General features: G+C 51.3%; 1 long non-coding RNA gene and 1 pseudogene across 1 annotated transcript; one reads left to right on the top strand and one right to left on the bottom strand.

Moving 5' to 3' along the window:
* Positions 1-3,978: 3,978 nt before the first annotated feature.
* LOC130682601 (uncharacterized) lies at positions 3,979-8,430 on the top strand. The gene is made up of 3 exons (XR_008995864.1): positions 3,979-4,291; positions 4,861-4,984; positions 7,522-8,430. It is a non-coding gene; the product is annotated as an uncharacterized LOC130682601 (long non-coding RNA).
* A 1,948-nt stretch (positions 8,431-10,378) lies between these two features.
* Positions 10,379-13,375, bottom strand: LOC118932249 (60S ribosomal protein L17-like; annotated as a pseudogene).
* Positions 13,376-15,683: the final 2,308 nt, after the last annotated feature.

Genomic DNA, 15,683 nt, shown 5'->3' with positions numbered 1-15,683 from the left:
AGTTCCCAAGAGTTCCCCATACAGAGCCCATTAGTCCAAAGACTCTCTAAACAGGTGCGGGCTCCTCCTCCTCTGGCTCAGGCCAGCAGCCCCTTAGGCAAGACATGCCCTGGCCCAGAGGTGGGTGTAGGAGGTACAGGAGTGTAAAGGCCATGTGGAGGGGATGCTGGTGTCTGCTCTGAGACGCCTCTTCTGTCTCCTTCTGCATGAGCCTGTGCCCCCTCCTTGACCACTATCTTAATACCCAATCTGTAGATTCATTTAAATCAGGGTTTCTCAGCCTCAACATCACAGACATTTTAGGCTGGACATTTCTGTGTTGGGGGCTGTCCTGTGCATGTAGGATTTTAGCAGCATGCCTGGCCTCTGCCCACTAGATGCCAGGAGCACCTCTCCCACTTATGGCAACCACAATCATCTCCAGACATGACCAAATCATTCCCAAATGAGAACCACTGACTTACACAGACTTCAAGGAGCATTTACGGACTGTCCCCTGTATCTTGACAGGTATATGGGTAAGGAGGTGACATAGGTATTCCCTCCTGAGGCCTGGAGCTCCTATGGGACAGATAGGATAATAAATATCCCCAGGACAAAGCAGTGTGTGCCAGGAGATCCTGTAAAAAGCCTGAAGTCAGAAAAATCACTGAGGCTGGGATCTATCCCAGGTGGCTTCCTGGAGAAGGAGGAATGTGCTCTGGGCCTTATATAGGCAGTCCAGGAAGGGTGCAGTTTGAGGTAAAACTCTCAAAGACGGTGAGCAGAGCACAGAGAGGGGGCAGGAGAGTGGCCACCGCTGGCAGGATTTTAATCTGGAGGCTGGCTGCCTGCCTGCAGAGCGGCCCTGAGCCCAGAGCAGGAAAGGTGTGGGGGATGGATGGAGAGTGGAGAACTGGGGGTAATGGTGGCATGTCTGAACTCCTGGGGGGTCTGTTAGGGACTTGTTTCTCCCTGATTCCACAGCACCCAACACAGAATCAGCCTAAGGAAATTCTGAGATGATGAAGCTGCTGCTGAGGAGGAAAGCTGGCCTGGGCCCCGGAGGGCTGCGAGGCCTGCCACTGGTGGTGAGGGCCCTGATTCCTTAGGGTCTGCCATGGGTGGGGGCAGGTTGCAGGAGGTAACCCTCATCACCAGGTAGCTGCTGGGCTGGGAGCAGACCTTTCTCTCCAGAAGAGATTTCAGAGGGTTCAGGACCGGAGAATGGCGAATTCCTTGGCCTAGGAAAGTCCCATCTCAGACAGAAGTGCTGCTCCGCCACCCCAGCCTGGGTGGTACCTTAGGGAAGTGCAAAGAGTTGGGCTGGTGCTGCCCACAGGGAGCTTCTGGGGAAGCTCGCCAGCAGGGGGCGCTGTGGATCCAGGCACACGGCCTGGGCCGTTGGAAGGGTGGAGACCCAACTGGCCTCCCTCACCTCCTGTTATATCCTGTTATGTCCCCAAGCCCGTGGGACTCGCCTGCCTAGTACACAGCAGGGACTCCACGACCTCACAGCTTACCAGACTCTGTTCTGCTCCCTCCTCTGGACGAGGAGGAGGGGAAGGAATTATTATGCCCGTGTTGCAGACAAGGAGACTGAGTGACACAGATGTAGAGACTGGAAGGGACAGCCAGGGCTGCACGGACAGAGACTCCCGGCTTTGGAGCCCGAAGACCGGTGCTCTAGCGTGCCAGTGCAGCGTGGCCCTCCCGCGCGGCTGGGGCAAGCTGCGAGGCCTTTCTGAGCAAACTGCTGCAGCTGTCCTAAGGGAGGAGAGCAGGCAGCCCACACTGCCCCAGGCTGAGAATGGTTCTAACACTGGGATCGCCACCCCTTGTGGACAGCACTGGGTCCTGGGAGGAAAGGCTGGTGAGGGGAGGGGAAGGCAGCGTGCCCAAGCCCCCGCCTAGGTGGAGAAAGCAGACAGCCAGAAAGGGGCCACGGTGGGTCTGAACAAGGGCAAAGGGGAGGACGGAGCTGTGCTGGGGAGCACAGGAGAGAGCTAAGGGTCAGCCACCATGCATTAGCTGTGCTTTTTCCCAATTCATTCCTAGTAATTAACAACCACGGTGGAAACCATGGGTGCCATTCTCTACACTGCCATGCTGTGCCAGGCTCCTCTGCAAGACCTTGACTGGCTCTGTTACCCATCCTGGGAAGCAGCTAATGGTGTTATCCTATTTGATGGATGAGGAAAGGCAAGCTCAGAGAGATGAAGTAACTTGTCTGAGGTCCTCAGTGGGAAAGGGGCAAAACTGAATACCACTCAGGTCGGCCTGGCTATAACCCCTGCTCTCCTGGTAGGGTCACGTCTAGGTGGAGAGAGAGAATAAAGGCCCCATCTATGGCCAGGGTCAGGTCTCAGTCTATAGCTGGGGAAGCACCACAGGGCGGTGCATGCTCAGTGTGGAATAGTCAGAGTACAGCTAAGCATCAAGGGATATATATATATATATATATATATATATATATATCTCCAGTCCAGGAGGCCTCCTGGGGGAGGAGAGTACTCTCTAGGCTGACATCCCAGCAGCCTGAGCAAACAAGGAAGCAGTTGCAGCCAAGCCATTCCCAGCATGTGCATGGCCTGCAGCATGAGGACAGAAGGCCAGAGAGGCAGACAGGAGCCACCAGGAAGGGAGAGAGGCATCGCATCAGTAGAGAACACCCTGCAGCTGCATGGAGGACAGCCCAGGAGGTCTAATTGGTTCTGCTGACTGTTCTTAAGGAAAGAAATGAGGATCTACACTATTACAAAAACCAGGGAGTGGAGATATGGGGAAGAGATGATGAAGATTCAAGATACCAAAGTGTTAGACTCCACTAGATGAGATGGTGAGTCAGATGTGGTGGACAGAAAGCAGTGGTTAAGGATGACTCAGCCTCCAGCTTCAGTGATGGGGAATCTTACCATGAACTAAGTAAGATCTAGCACCCAAGTGGAAGAAGGCACTGGTGAGAGAAAGAAAGTTCAGCCTGGGATAAATGAATTTGAGGTATGTGTGGGCTGGGTAAGTGCAGTGAGCTTTGGGTTTAGGGACAAAGGGGGATAAGGGCTCACACTACAGAAAAAACCAGGCTATACTCTCCAAATGAGGAAACCAGTCAGGGCTGACTAGAACTTGAGCTGGGTCTGTGGCCAAGGAGGGAAGTACTACAGCAGAACACCCACTAGATTAAACCAAGGACTCTGTGTTCTCAAATTTGAAAAGTGATCTAAGGGTCTGAGCAGACCACAGGCTGAGTTCAGCAATGGTGCCCATCATTCTCACTGTGTGCACATCATTGACAGCATTAATAACTCAATTCAGGAATAAAGGGAACCTAAACGATTCAAGAAAAGATGTAGTCGACTGATTTCATGTCCTTAAATCATTGAGGTGTGGCCTCCTCTCTGAAAATCTCCCTGATTCCCTTTTGGCCTCTCTACCAGCCCCTTGGCTGGTTAGTGAACACTGCTAAGCATCTTCACATTTATTATCTCATTGGTTCCTCAATGGTTTCCCCCATTCGACAGATGGAGAAACAGAGGCCCAGTGAAACTGGGGTGCGTGGGTCTGAGTCCAGGCTGGCTCCTCCATGGCTGTCTCAGAGCCCAGCATTACTTGGAACAGTATTCTACAATGTCCTGGATACCGGGCAGCCAGCTGCCTGTGTTCGGGTGCAGAGGGGCCAGGCAGAACTCGGCGGGCTTTCTTACGGTGGTGGGGAGAACTAGCTGGGGCTCAGGTATGCTCTCTGCTCTGGACATCTGCTGGATAATAGGAGTGACCTCAGGGGTGGGTTTTTTGTTTGTTTTTTCCTTCTAAGAACAATTCATTTTGATCAAAAACTAGAGTAGAAGTGACTGGGGTTGAGAAATCTCCCCCACACCACCACCCCCTGCTTCCCTGGCACAGGAGGTGACATTTGAGGAGCTGCCTCCTGGGACCACAGAGGGTGCTGCTGGGGCTCAAAGGGTTGGCCCCTCTCTCTGCCCAACCCCACCCACTTCCCCTATTGCCTGCCTCCTGGACCTGTCAAGCTTGAGCAGCCTCTCATCATGGACTGAGAGCCGGCCTCTGAGGCTGAGATCAGCCTCACCTGCTCTGCTGTCCCTCTCACATGGTGGGGAGGTGGCAGAGTAGGACAGTGTGGGGAGCGGAGCTAAAGCCTTCCCTTCTCATCCCACTGGTCTGCAGAGGAGGAGACCAGGGTGAGGCTGAAATAAAACAGCATGTGTATCTAGTCAGCTCTGTCACCATCTACTGACCCCCTGGCAATTTCCATATGCCACTGATCACAGGGCAGCATTGAGAAGGCTGACAGGTAAGGCGGAGGTAAGAGGGAACGCCTGCCTACAGAGGGCAAGGGTTGGCTTAGGCTCCCAGGAGGCTGCCCAAGGGGATGGCAGCACAGGAAGGAGTTGGGGGCCTTGAGGGAGCAAGGTCCTGGGGCCGAGTGGCTGGATGGAGGTGGGCAGAAGGCCAGCACAGCAGCCCAGCCTGAGCTTGGAAGAGCCTGTGACTCCAAAGGCCCCTCACAAAGGCTTGGAGGCAGCTAGGCCTGCACAAGGAGGACTCTAGCAACAAATGTCTGAGCCAGCAGATGACTGGACCTGGGGGCTGCTCTCCAAGAATACAGCTGGACACACAGAAGGGCAAGCAGCTTGGCCCACATCTGAACTAGGAGAGGGAGAATAAGTGTGCAGGAGGAGGGGGAAAGTGGGTCTCAGGACCTGACTCGACAGCATTGCTTAGGAGATAAACCGAGGCCCCTATGCAGCAAAGCAAGAAACTAGGCCCAGGGCCTGGAGGCTAAAGGCCAAGCAACTGAGGGTCCCAGTTTACCTGCCCTGATAGTTTCTGGCAGGAGACCTGTACCACCTTCCCTTCCAGGATGTGCCAGGCTGCGGGCTGCAGTGCCGAGAAGGAGAAGACGGAGGTGGTGGTGATGTCAACCAAGGAATCAAGCAAGCCAAGGAGCTGATAACATCGCCCAGCAAGGCTCGCTGTGGGCAAGGTGACTCATCGAAGAGGGGCCCCACAGTCACAGAGTGATTGTTGTTGTGCCCAGCCCGTGGGGCTGGGGAGGAAGAAGGGGCCCAGGCAGGTTCCTCATCCAGTCCTCTGCTCAGCGCAGAGACCTCAGAACACAGTGTCCTCCGCCTCCATGTCTCACAGCTGGCCCAGGAAACAGCCCTCCCTCCCTGCTGTTGTGATTATCTGCGTCCACAGTGTTTGGAGTGTGGGTTTGTAGGGTGTGTCAGGGTGATCTTCCAACCTGTCTACTGCTTGGTGCTCCAGGTACTGGAGATTGCTAACAGCAGAACAGTTGCTCCCCCTGGTTAGACACTGTCTGTGGAGACAATGCCACTGGATGGCAAACTGCTAACCACAACCACGTGGCGCTCTGGTGGAGGTACAGCTTGTTCCTTCTGCTACAGGCACCTGTAGAGCTGCCTCCACTCACCACTCACTCTCTCCCTCAGGTCCTGATGAAGGGACCAAAACTATTGTGTTCTTCCCCATTCTCAGGGGTGCCATGTACAGTTGTTCAGGTTGAGAACTATACAACTGGAGGGAGCACCATTCACTTTAGTCTATGTGCCAGACCTCATGGCTGTACATAGAGGTCCTGCTCCTTTCCTTTTCTAAATGACTTCTCTCTCTCCTTCTCCATCTAGAAATATTTATTTAGCTTGCCCTTAATAAGTTTGCCTTGACAGCAACTTTCCCCTATTAGGATAAACTTTCCCCTATTAGGGAGTCCTTTCCCACCTGACTCCTTTCTTTCATTCACTCTTTCCACCAAAAATTGAGTTTGTGCCAGGTACTATTCTAGGCAAGGAAATAAGATAGACCCTTCCTGAGATCATGAAATTCACAATCTAGTTGGTGGGGTGGAGGGGGAGAACAATAAAGAAATAATTTGATACATAAAACTGCAAGTGACAGTGAGTGTCATGAAGAAAAATAAGGGCAGGCAAAGAAGTGGCAGATGATAGGCCTTACTTCAGCTAAGACTGTCCACAAAGGCTTCTCTCTGACAAGGTAGCCTCCGAGTGGTGGCAACATGCAGGAGTGAAGGAAGGAGCCTTCCCGGCAGAGCCCTCCTGCCAGGCATCCAATGCCAAAAGAAAGTTCTCTAATCCTGCCTGGGTCTGCCAGGAGCATGTGGCATGTGGCATGGCCTGGGGCACTCACTTCCCAGTGCTGGGTGTCCATTTCCTCCTTGACAAACAAGAGGCCTAGGTTCACTGGCTTTCTGAGGTTTCCTCCAACACAAATTCATTCACCCACAGGCATGAGGAACTTCATGACAGGAGCCTGGGTTAGAAGGCCAACTCAGGGCGCCTACAAGCTGTGTGACCTCAGGCAGGTCACTTAGCTTCTCTGAGCTGGCTTCCTGATCTGCAAAATGCCTCCCTCAGGGTGTTGTGAAGGATTAAATGAGTTTGTGGATATGGAACCACCTGGTATGTAACAGGTGCTTAATAGATACCTAGGGCCACACTGGGAGAGGCAAGGCAATTGGGCTGGGGTAAAGAGGTACTATTACTAGTTGCCTTTCATTAAACCGGCTGGAGAGGGCGATCTCACCTAGAGACTCAAAGCTCTGCTGGTTGCCCAGATGTGCAGACAATAGCCCAGAGAGTCCCCAGGCTGGGACCCTGCCTCACACATCCAAGGCAGGGGAATGGGGAAGTTGGGGGACCGCAGCGGGGGCAGGCCAGGGTCATGCACTCCCCACTGATGTCAGCAATTAGGGTGGGGTGGGGAACTGTGGTGCAGGCCCTTGAACTGTCACAGCATGGCCCAGCTCTCCACTTCCTCTGTGCTCAGCTCATCCTCTTCCTTCCTCCTTCATTCAGGCTGCTCTGGGTGAGCACCCCAGCCCACCCCCAAGGTCCAGTCTTCCTGCTCCCTTCTCAACTCCCAAAGCCCAAGGCAGGGAGGTGGCAAGTCCCTTCGGGCGCTCCCTGGTCAGTAGGCCTCTCCCAAGTCTGTGCTCCTGGGCCCTGCGGGGAGCCCCAGGACAGCAAGCAGGACCTGCCGGGCCTGCGGGTGGGCAATGACCATAGTCAGCCCCGACTGGCTGCCACAGCCAGGACTTTCCATCCACAACTTCATGTGACTTTAATCCTACAGTGTGGTAGTTTTTATCCCCTTTCATACTTGAGGAAACTGAGGCTCCAGAAAGCAGGGACTATGGGCACTCGGGCAGCACAGTGGACAGGCATTCTTCCTGCAGGAGAAGGCAGGGAAGGGGGCTTTGAGGGATTTCTGGCCCACAGATGGCTTCCAGCCAAGGTGTGAGCCTCCCTCCCCCAGCCTGCCTGCTGCATTAGGATCCCCGGTGTGGCCTGGAAGCTGCCGGCTCAGGCTGGGAGGCCGGAGCTGGGCTGCAAGCCCTAATGAGGCCATTTCTCAGGCTCCTCCTGGTACTGAGGCAGGAATCAATAATAGTGACAGTGAACATTTACTGACAACTTTCTTGCACAGCAGGTGCTGTGCTAAACACTTTGCATATATGAACCTATTTAATTCTTGCAACAGTTCTGCCAGGGAGGAAACTGGGCACAGAGAAGTTAAGTGACTTTCCTAAGGTCATACCGAGACAACATTCAACCCAAGAGGCCCAGTTCTGGAGGCCACACTGCCCTCAAAGCAGGGATTCCCAGAGCAGCCCAAAGCAGAGAAAACTCTGGGCCAGAGGCTTGGGCCTGGAGGTGGCAGACACCTGGGAAGCTGTGGCAGGAACCATCCAGCCAGGCAGCCAGGCCGCCAGCCAGTGAGTGCACGAGGGACCACAGGGGCAGACAAGCTCTACCCCACCTCAGGCTGTAGGACCCCATCTACAGGGATGTGGGTATGATGGGAGAAGGCAAGAGGGCAATACTACCCTCAAAGGAAAGAACTGGCCACCATGCCGGGTGGCAGGAAACCCTTGAGGAGGTGGCTCAGGCTCAGGGAGGGAGCCCCAAGCTGCTTCCTCTGTCCCCCTCCACAGCACAGCCTGGTACAGATGGGTGCCCAGTTCCTGTGCTGAGGCCTACAAGCAGTCAGCCTGGCTGACTGGCTCTCCATCTGTCTGTGTGTACATGGGTGTGCATGTGTGAAGGAAGAGGAGAAGGGGCCTCTGCAATGTGCCTGCTTGCAGCGGATCCTGTCCCCCACCCCCACCTGCCACAGCCACAGAGAACAGGACACACTGACTCTAATCTGCACCTCTGGAGCTTGTAAACCACAGCCACGTCAGCAGAGCGTGCATAGGGGCCGGGTGGGTGGCGGGGCCATGGTGCAGGGTGCACAAGTGTACGCCAACATGCGTGTGTAGGGCCAGCAAGGGGGTGCAGCCCCTGCCACCAGGAGCCCTCCATGGGGAGGCACAGGGCCCAGGCCCTCTGACCACAGGCCCAGAGGTCTAGCCCCTCCAAGGGCAGTTCTTCCTCAGGTTCTCTCTTCTTTCAGCACTAATCCCTACAACCAGTAAACACCTGCTGAGCAACTGAACCGCCCCAGCCCCACACAGCTCAGACGCTTGGGAAACATCAGGGAACAAAACAAAGATGCCTGCCCTTGTGGGGCCAACGCTTGTGTTGGAGACACACAACAGGAAGAACAAATACCTTTCAGAGTATGTGAGCAGGTGATGGGCGCTATGGGGAAAAGAGGAGAGAGAGCAGGGTGGGGAGGTGAAGAGAGCTGGGTGGGCAAGCAGGTACGAGAGGGGTGGGCATGCACACGGGCTGCAGCAGTAAACTGGGAGGTCCAAACAGGCCCCACTGATAAGGTAGCATTTCAACAAACACTTGGAGAGGGAGGAGCCAAGCAGGGTTTGGGGAAGAACACTCCAGAGGAAACTGCTAGAACAAAGGCCCCAAGGCAGGAGCATGCCAGGTCAGGACTGAGGGAAGGGCAGGCTGGCCTGGCGGATGGACTGAAGTGGCCTCCACACCCCCTGGCATCTGCTCACCTTGCTGAAAGCAAAGGCCTGCTTTCCAATGGGTTAAAGGAAAAGGACCCTCCAGTACCTGCAGGAGAGGCCAAAGGGCTGTCAGGAGAAGAAGGGGGCAGAGAGCGAAAAGGGGTAGAGACCAGAGGGGGCCCGCACTGCTCTGATGCCTGAGCTCATGGAGGAGGCCCTAGGCCTGGGGTAGGAAGAGAAGGAGGGGACTGGACAGGCCTGAGGCTCACAGGCCTCTCTAAGTGGGGCAAGTCTCTAGGGTCCCAGGACTCCAGCAAGCCAGCCCCTGGGTGCTCACTGAGAGAGTGCGGTGTGTTCCGTCCTGCTGCCTGAAGAGTCAGCTGGCCACCCACAGGGGGGAAGGGAACCTGGGGGTGCACCCACCTGCCTCACCTGTCTCTGCCTGCTGGAGGCCACCAGACCAGCCTGCAGACCCTCTGAAGTCACTGCCTCTGCCCCATTAAAGCAACCTACAGGGGATGAGGGGGTGCCCACAGACCTCAGGAGACCAAGCAGACAGCAACCAGGGGTAGAGGTGTGCACGCAGGCCTGCCCTGCCCCACAGCCTGTGGGCGTGTGCATTCCCTAAACCAGCCAGACACGGACAAAGGACTGGGGGCTAATGAGGGGGTGGTTCCCACTGATGGGACAGTGGGAGGTCAGGAACTAGAAAAGGGAGGAGGCAGACTAGACCCGGGCCTTTCAGGATGGAGCAAACCTGAATGCATCCAGGGGAGAGAGGACTACCCACAAATTTACACACACTCAGTCTCTCAAGCGCCCACCCATGCACATTCTCACAACCAGGTACACCACACACAGCCACAGTCACACGCAGACCCACATACACACATACACTCACATAACGACATTCACACTCACAGAAGGCATGCCGACAGGACAAGGGTCACACACGTACTCCCACAGTCTCATAGGCATGGACTGGTGCCCTGGGTCCCAGAAGCACATAGGCTCCTTGGAAATGCCTGGGAGAAGACGGAAATGTGTCTGCAAAGCACAAGAAGAATGGGAGATGGGAGATGGAAGGTGGCGGTGGCGGACAAATGGAGATGGGATAACAAGTAAGACGACCCAGAGGAAGTCCCCTGGGATAACAAATAAGATGACCCAGAGGAAGGCCCGTCAGAGACGCACCCAGATGCAGACCACACAGCCTGTTACTAGTCAGCCTCAGACAGACCCCCCCCAGTCTTCCTGCCTGTCAAGGGACACCACTCAGCAATTACATGACATTTTGCAAGTCACTCAGCCTCTGCAAGGTTTGATTTTTCTCTTTTATAAAATGAGAATTTGCTAACACCTGCTTTCCATGCCAAATTGATTTACAATTTGTTGTAATTTCCATGCCAAATTGATTTACAATTTGTTGTTTACAATTTACCTGTGAGTTAACAGGTAAATCCTGTCTGTTCCACCTCCAGAACCTGTTCAGGATCTGGCCACTTCTGCATCCCTGCAACCACCCTGGCCAGGCCACCCCACTGGTCTCCCCGCTACAGTCTGTGCTCCACAATGCGGCCCCCCTCCCTCTCCTCTGAACCTGCCACTGTGTTTTCATCTCATCCATACCAGGTCTTACAGGGAGTTGCCCCACCCTTCCCTTATCTTTCCCCTCGATCTCAAATCCAGCCATCCAGGGCCCCTCACTTTTCTGCAAACACCCTAGATGTCCCCTCTCAGGGCTTCTGTGCTGGCTCTTCCCTCTGCCTGGGACATCCTCATGGCTATTTACTCAAACGACATCCTCTCACAGAAGCCTTCCAGAGGACACTAGCTCCTGCCTCTGCACTCTCTAGGCCCCTCTCCTGCTTTTTTCTTCTTAGCATCCTTTACCACCCAAACTGCCACATATTTGATCACATTTTTGTCTCTCTTATCAAAATGTACAAACTCCACAGGGGCAGGGACTTTGGTCTATTTTATTCCCTGCTATGATCCCCAGCTTCTAGAACAGTACCTGCAGCTTGGGACCCAATAGATATTGAATGAATGAAATAAGATAGCAAATAGGTAAGCATTTATAAAGCAAGATTTAAAAGGGGAGGGATCAACCCTGAATGAGCCACCTCCATGGTGGCCAATAAAGGAGAACAATACTCCTTTACTCTCAAACAACCCTGGGAAGTAGATAAAATTATTCCTATTATACAAATGAGACACCTGAGGATCAGGAAGGTTATGACCTCTTATTGTATATTGTCCCAAAGATGGCCACCAACAATCCTCCCATCTCTGTAATCAAATACTCCCTTCAAGACCTGGAGTCTATTCGCCTCCCCTTGCTTCCCCCAACCCTTGACTCTGGGCTGGCCTTGTGACTCACCTGGACCAATAGAATGAAGCAAAAGTGATACTGTGTCAGTTTTGGCCTAGGCCTTGAGAGATCTGGCCCCTGGGTCAGCTACATAATTTGCAGAGTCCAAAGAAAATGAAAACGTGGGCCTCCTTGTTCAAAAAACAAGAAACAAAATGTTCTTAGAGGTACTAAAGTATAAAGCTGTCCTTTCTTCCATAGTCTTTCTCAAGGCATCATGGTGATTTTTATTTGAATGTTGGTCCAAGAAAATATTAAGATTTGTAAATATTAGCATAAATTTTACTGTTCAATCTAACATTATTCAATGTCAGTTTTCAATGCAAATTTAAGAGCATTTAACTCATATGTTGAATCATCAAAAGTATGCAATTCATATTCGGTAGCTCATACATGCTTACGCATTTCATTCTTACCATAACAGTGGAAACCCTGCATAAAACTAACTCAACTTTCTTTTCTTTTTTTTTCTGCTTTCATTTTTATTTGCATTTATTTTAGGTTGAATTTATTTCCAGCCATAAGTTTTTGTTTCTTCACTGACATCTTTTTCTTCTGTGCAGCTTCCTCTTCTGGTTTAGGAGCAACCTGCTCATTTTTAGTGAGGGTCAGCTCAGTGAGGCAGGGGAACTGATGTAGGGGTTCATCCAACTTTAAGCCCTGTAGGTTTGGTGGCACATCAAACTGGTTCACCTAGATGTGCTCAATGACCAGAGAATCTATATCTAAACCATTAAGGTCAGCATTACTCTGCATTTTCAAACAAAACTTCAGCACTCTTTCTAGGCCACTGACCCTGCATCCAGCCCCTGTTTGGCTTGGGCACATCTACCAATTCCTTTATTGTAACAATAAACAACACATATTTGCTTCTATAAAGTGACATCCTCCAGATTCTTAGTGACTTGTTGATAGTCACATTCTACCAACACTCTTCTACCTTCAGCTTGCTGATGAATAAGGAAGGAATGAAAGAAAAAGGATCTATATAGGGATAGAGAAGCGAGTACAGGGGGGACACACATATTGTACATCTCTCCTCTGCTCATGCAATGCTCCATTGTCCCATCTGGCTTCACTTACAAAACACAACACTGTGGAGAACAAATGAGCTGTCCCACCAAGCCCTGCCCAAAGTTTAGAATGGTGAGCAAATAAACAGTTACTGTTTTGAGCCACTGAGTTTTGTGGTGCCTGTTACACAGCAGCTGATGACTGATACAATGGTTGAGGTCACATGGCTGGTATGGTACCAGGCTATGGTTGAACCCAAATTGATCTGCTTCTCAAGTCCACATTCCTCTAGGCCCCACCTGGGCTTCCTTATAAATATTTCATAAAATAACTCTTATTCTTCACTTTGGAGAGTTGGTAAGTTAGGGCTGAGCTGAGGGCAGAGGTTACTTAGCCACAACAAATCAAAATTATTATTAGAGCTTGAAAGACACATCTGGACTCAATGTGGGGAACAGGAGGTTGGTGGGCAGGTCAGGGCTGAGAACAGTCCCAGCCTCTGTCCAGGGTGAGCCTGGACCCAGCAGGGTGTTTGGACATCTGTTTTCCATCCTGATTCAGTAAATAAAGCTGCTTTCCTCTGCTGACCCTACAGGAAATGGGAGTCAGAAGTTTGGCTGGCAAGGCGTGGACCTCTTCTCTGATAGGATCCCTCCCACATGCCTGGACAAGATGCAGAGTGCAGAGCCCCGAGCTAACTTGCTCTTTCCCCTATGAACCAGTAGAGAAAGGAATGCTTAGGGCCTCCCTTGGTCAAGGAATCAGGTTTTCCTCATTTAACCAAAGGCTAATGTCCCTGCCATCAGCTATTAGCATATCACATTAGTATGTTGGGTGTTTATTCTTTTGATCCCATGGCTTATGCATCAATAAAGATGTTTGTAGTGGCCAAAAATAGAGAACTTCTATTCAGTTGGCTTAGACAATAAGGAATGTGTATTATCTCACAGAACAAAAAGTCCAGAGGAAGAGTAGCTTCAGCAGAGGTTAATCCTGCAGTTAAACATAATCATCAAGGACCCAGGTTATTTCCTCTTTTCCTTCCCCTCTGCCTTGCTCAGCATGTTGCCTTGTCCTTGGCTAGCTTGCCTCATGGTCACAAGATGGCTGCCACCACCAGACATCACACTGTTACACAACACTGTCAATAAAAGGACAATGAAAAACAAAAAACAGGAAACATTTCATCCTTGTGCCCCATTTTAAGATCAAGGAAATTTTTTGCAGAAGCCTCCAGGACACTGTCCCTCACTACTCATTGGCCAGAATTGGGCCGTATCTAATGCCTGAATCTATCCCACACAAGGGGGAAACGCCACTATTATGGCCTCAGTACTAACCCTGAGCCCAGAAGGAGAAGAACAAACTCCTGGAACAGACCTGGGCTCAGCAAGTATTGAGGGTAAGGGAGGGCAGGGAGAAGGGCAACCGAGTGTGCTGCAGCTCATCTGTTTAGACCTGGCTTTTTTACAGGTGGAAGAAGAGGGGAGGGGAGGTATTTACAAAGAGAGCAGACCCCAGATTTTATTACTCAACTAAATTGCCTCACAAAGTGCTAACAGGAAAAATATTTTACTTAAAGTTCTCACTGGAAGCATATAAAAACTCAGGGATTGATGCAGACAGGTTGATACCTAATCTGAGCATCTGTTTAGGTTCTTAAGAGCATCATTGTTGAAGTCAGACAGACCAAGGTTTTGAATTTTGGCCCTGCCCCTTTCTGTTTTTCTAATCTTGAACAAGTTACTTCATCTCTCTGTACCACTCTTTCTTTATACATAAAATGAGGACAACAGTATACATCTCCAGACTATTTTATTAACCAATATACTGTCTGACATATATAAAAGTAAAATAAAGAGAAATATTTGGGGCAGATGGAACCATGTGACCTAGTTTGGCTGTCTCTTCCTACACAGGCACCCCCTCCATCCTTCCTTGAGCTCATCTTTCTTCCCCCAGGACCATCCTTAGTCTCCAGGCCCTCTCCTCTTGCACCCCTCCTACCCCTCACCCACAGCGCTTCCTGTCTGGGCTACCCCACCAAGCACCTAGACAGGGTATCCCATCCACATTCCAAAATAAGAAAACCAAGTTCCTCTGTAGCTGCTCACCCCGGACAGTCTCTGCTCACCAGGTCCCAGTGTCTACACTCCAGGCTGCAGCTCTTCTTTACTCCCATGATACTGACTTACTGGTCGGGATTCTTGGTTGCAAGCAAAGCTCACAGACTCCTGGGCCGGCTGAAGAGCCAGGCTCAGAAAACAGGGGGGACTGCACCACGGCCGGAACACCAGCCCAAACCACACCCCAGGACCAGCTGAGGGAGGACAACAGTACATTTGGCCCGGGAGCTCCACCGCCTCTGAAAAGTTTCCTGCCACTGCCGCTCCGATTCTCACAGATGCATCCCATCTCTGCTTCCTTGTATCACCTGTTCAGATTCAGAGTTCATGGGTGGGTGTGTTTGATTGGCTGATCCAGGTCACATGCCTGTAGTGCAGCTGCAAAGGAGGCTGGGAAAGTGAGGTCTGGTTTCTAGAGTGGGAGAAGGACTCTGCCTCCCCATGAGACTCACAAAATAGGGATGCTCCAAAGAGATGCTGGAGAGCCAGAGAAAAGATAAAAGCGCACTGTGCTGTGGAGAGAATATTTGGAGGGCCAGGGCCTGTGGCTGCCTATCTCATCCCACTTGCAGCATTAGGAGCAGCTGGGCTGTCAGAGGGGCTTCAGGAAGTCTCCCCTGATCTGACTCATCTGGAATCAGAGAACACTGGCCCTCGGGGGGGACCACACCTTGGGGTCCTCGCAAAGAAGTTTAAGGACTATCACAGGATTGCCTACTTTTTATTTTCCAAGTACAAATATCAAAAGGAGATAACAAATAAACCACTTTCTATTCTCACTGTTGTTTCATAGAAGAGGGGACATCTTCAACACCAATAAAAATGAAAGGACAGGGGAAGTTTGATTTTAGAATTAAGCACAATTTTTAAGCTAAATATATATTAGCCTTAAGAAAAACTTGTCTGGAGTTTTCTACTTTCGCTGGAAACCTATGAAAAGTTCGTGACACAGTTAACTTTGAACATGCACTGTGGACTAGATAATACTGTTAATGCTAAGTTTCCTGATTTTGGTCATTGCAGGGCTTGTATAAGTCTTACATTTAAGAGAATGTCCTTGTTCTTAGGAAACACACCCTGAAGCATTTAGAAGTAAAAGGGCACGATGTCTGCAGCTTTTCTCAAAGTTTGGGAAGAAATTGTACATACACACTCACACTCACACAGGTACACACATGTCCAGAGAGGAAGAGAAATAAAGCAAAAGGGACAAGTAAACAGCTGATAAATCTGAATAACAGGTATCCCAGATCTGTACTATACCAGCAACTTTTTT

Source organism: Manis pentadactyla, chromosome 2 (genome assembly GCF_030020395.1).
Source record: "Manis pentadactyla isolate mManPen7 chromosome 2, mManPen7.hap1, whole genome shotgun sequence".
In the NCBI taxonomy this organism is placed as follows: Eukaryota; Metazoa; Chordata; class Mammalia; order Pholidota; family Manidae; genus Manis; species Manis pentadactyla.
Note: the sequence above shows the minus strand (reverse complement) of the source record. Positions and strands in the feature narration are given on the sequence as shown.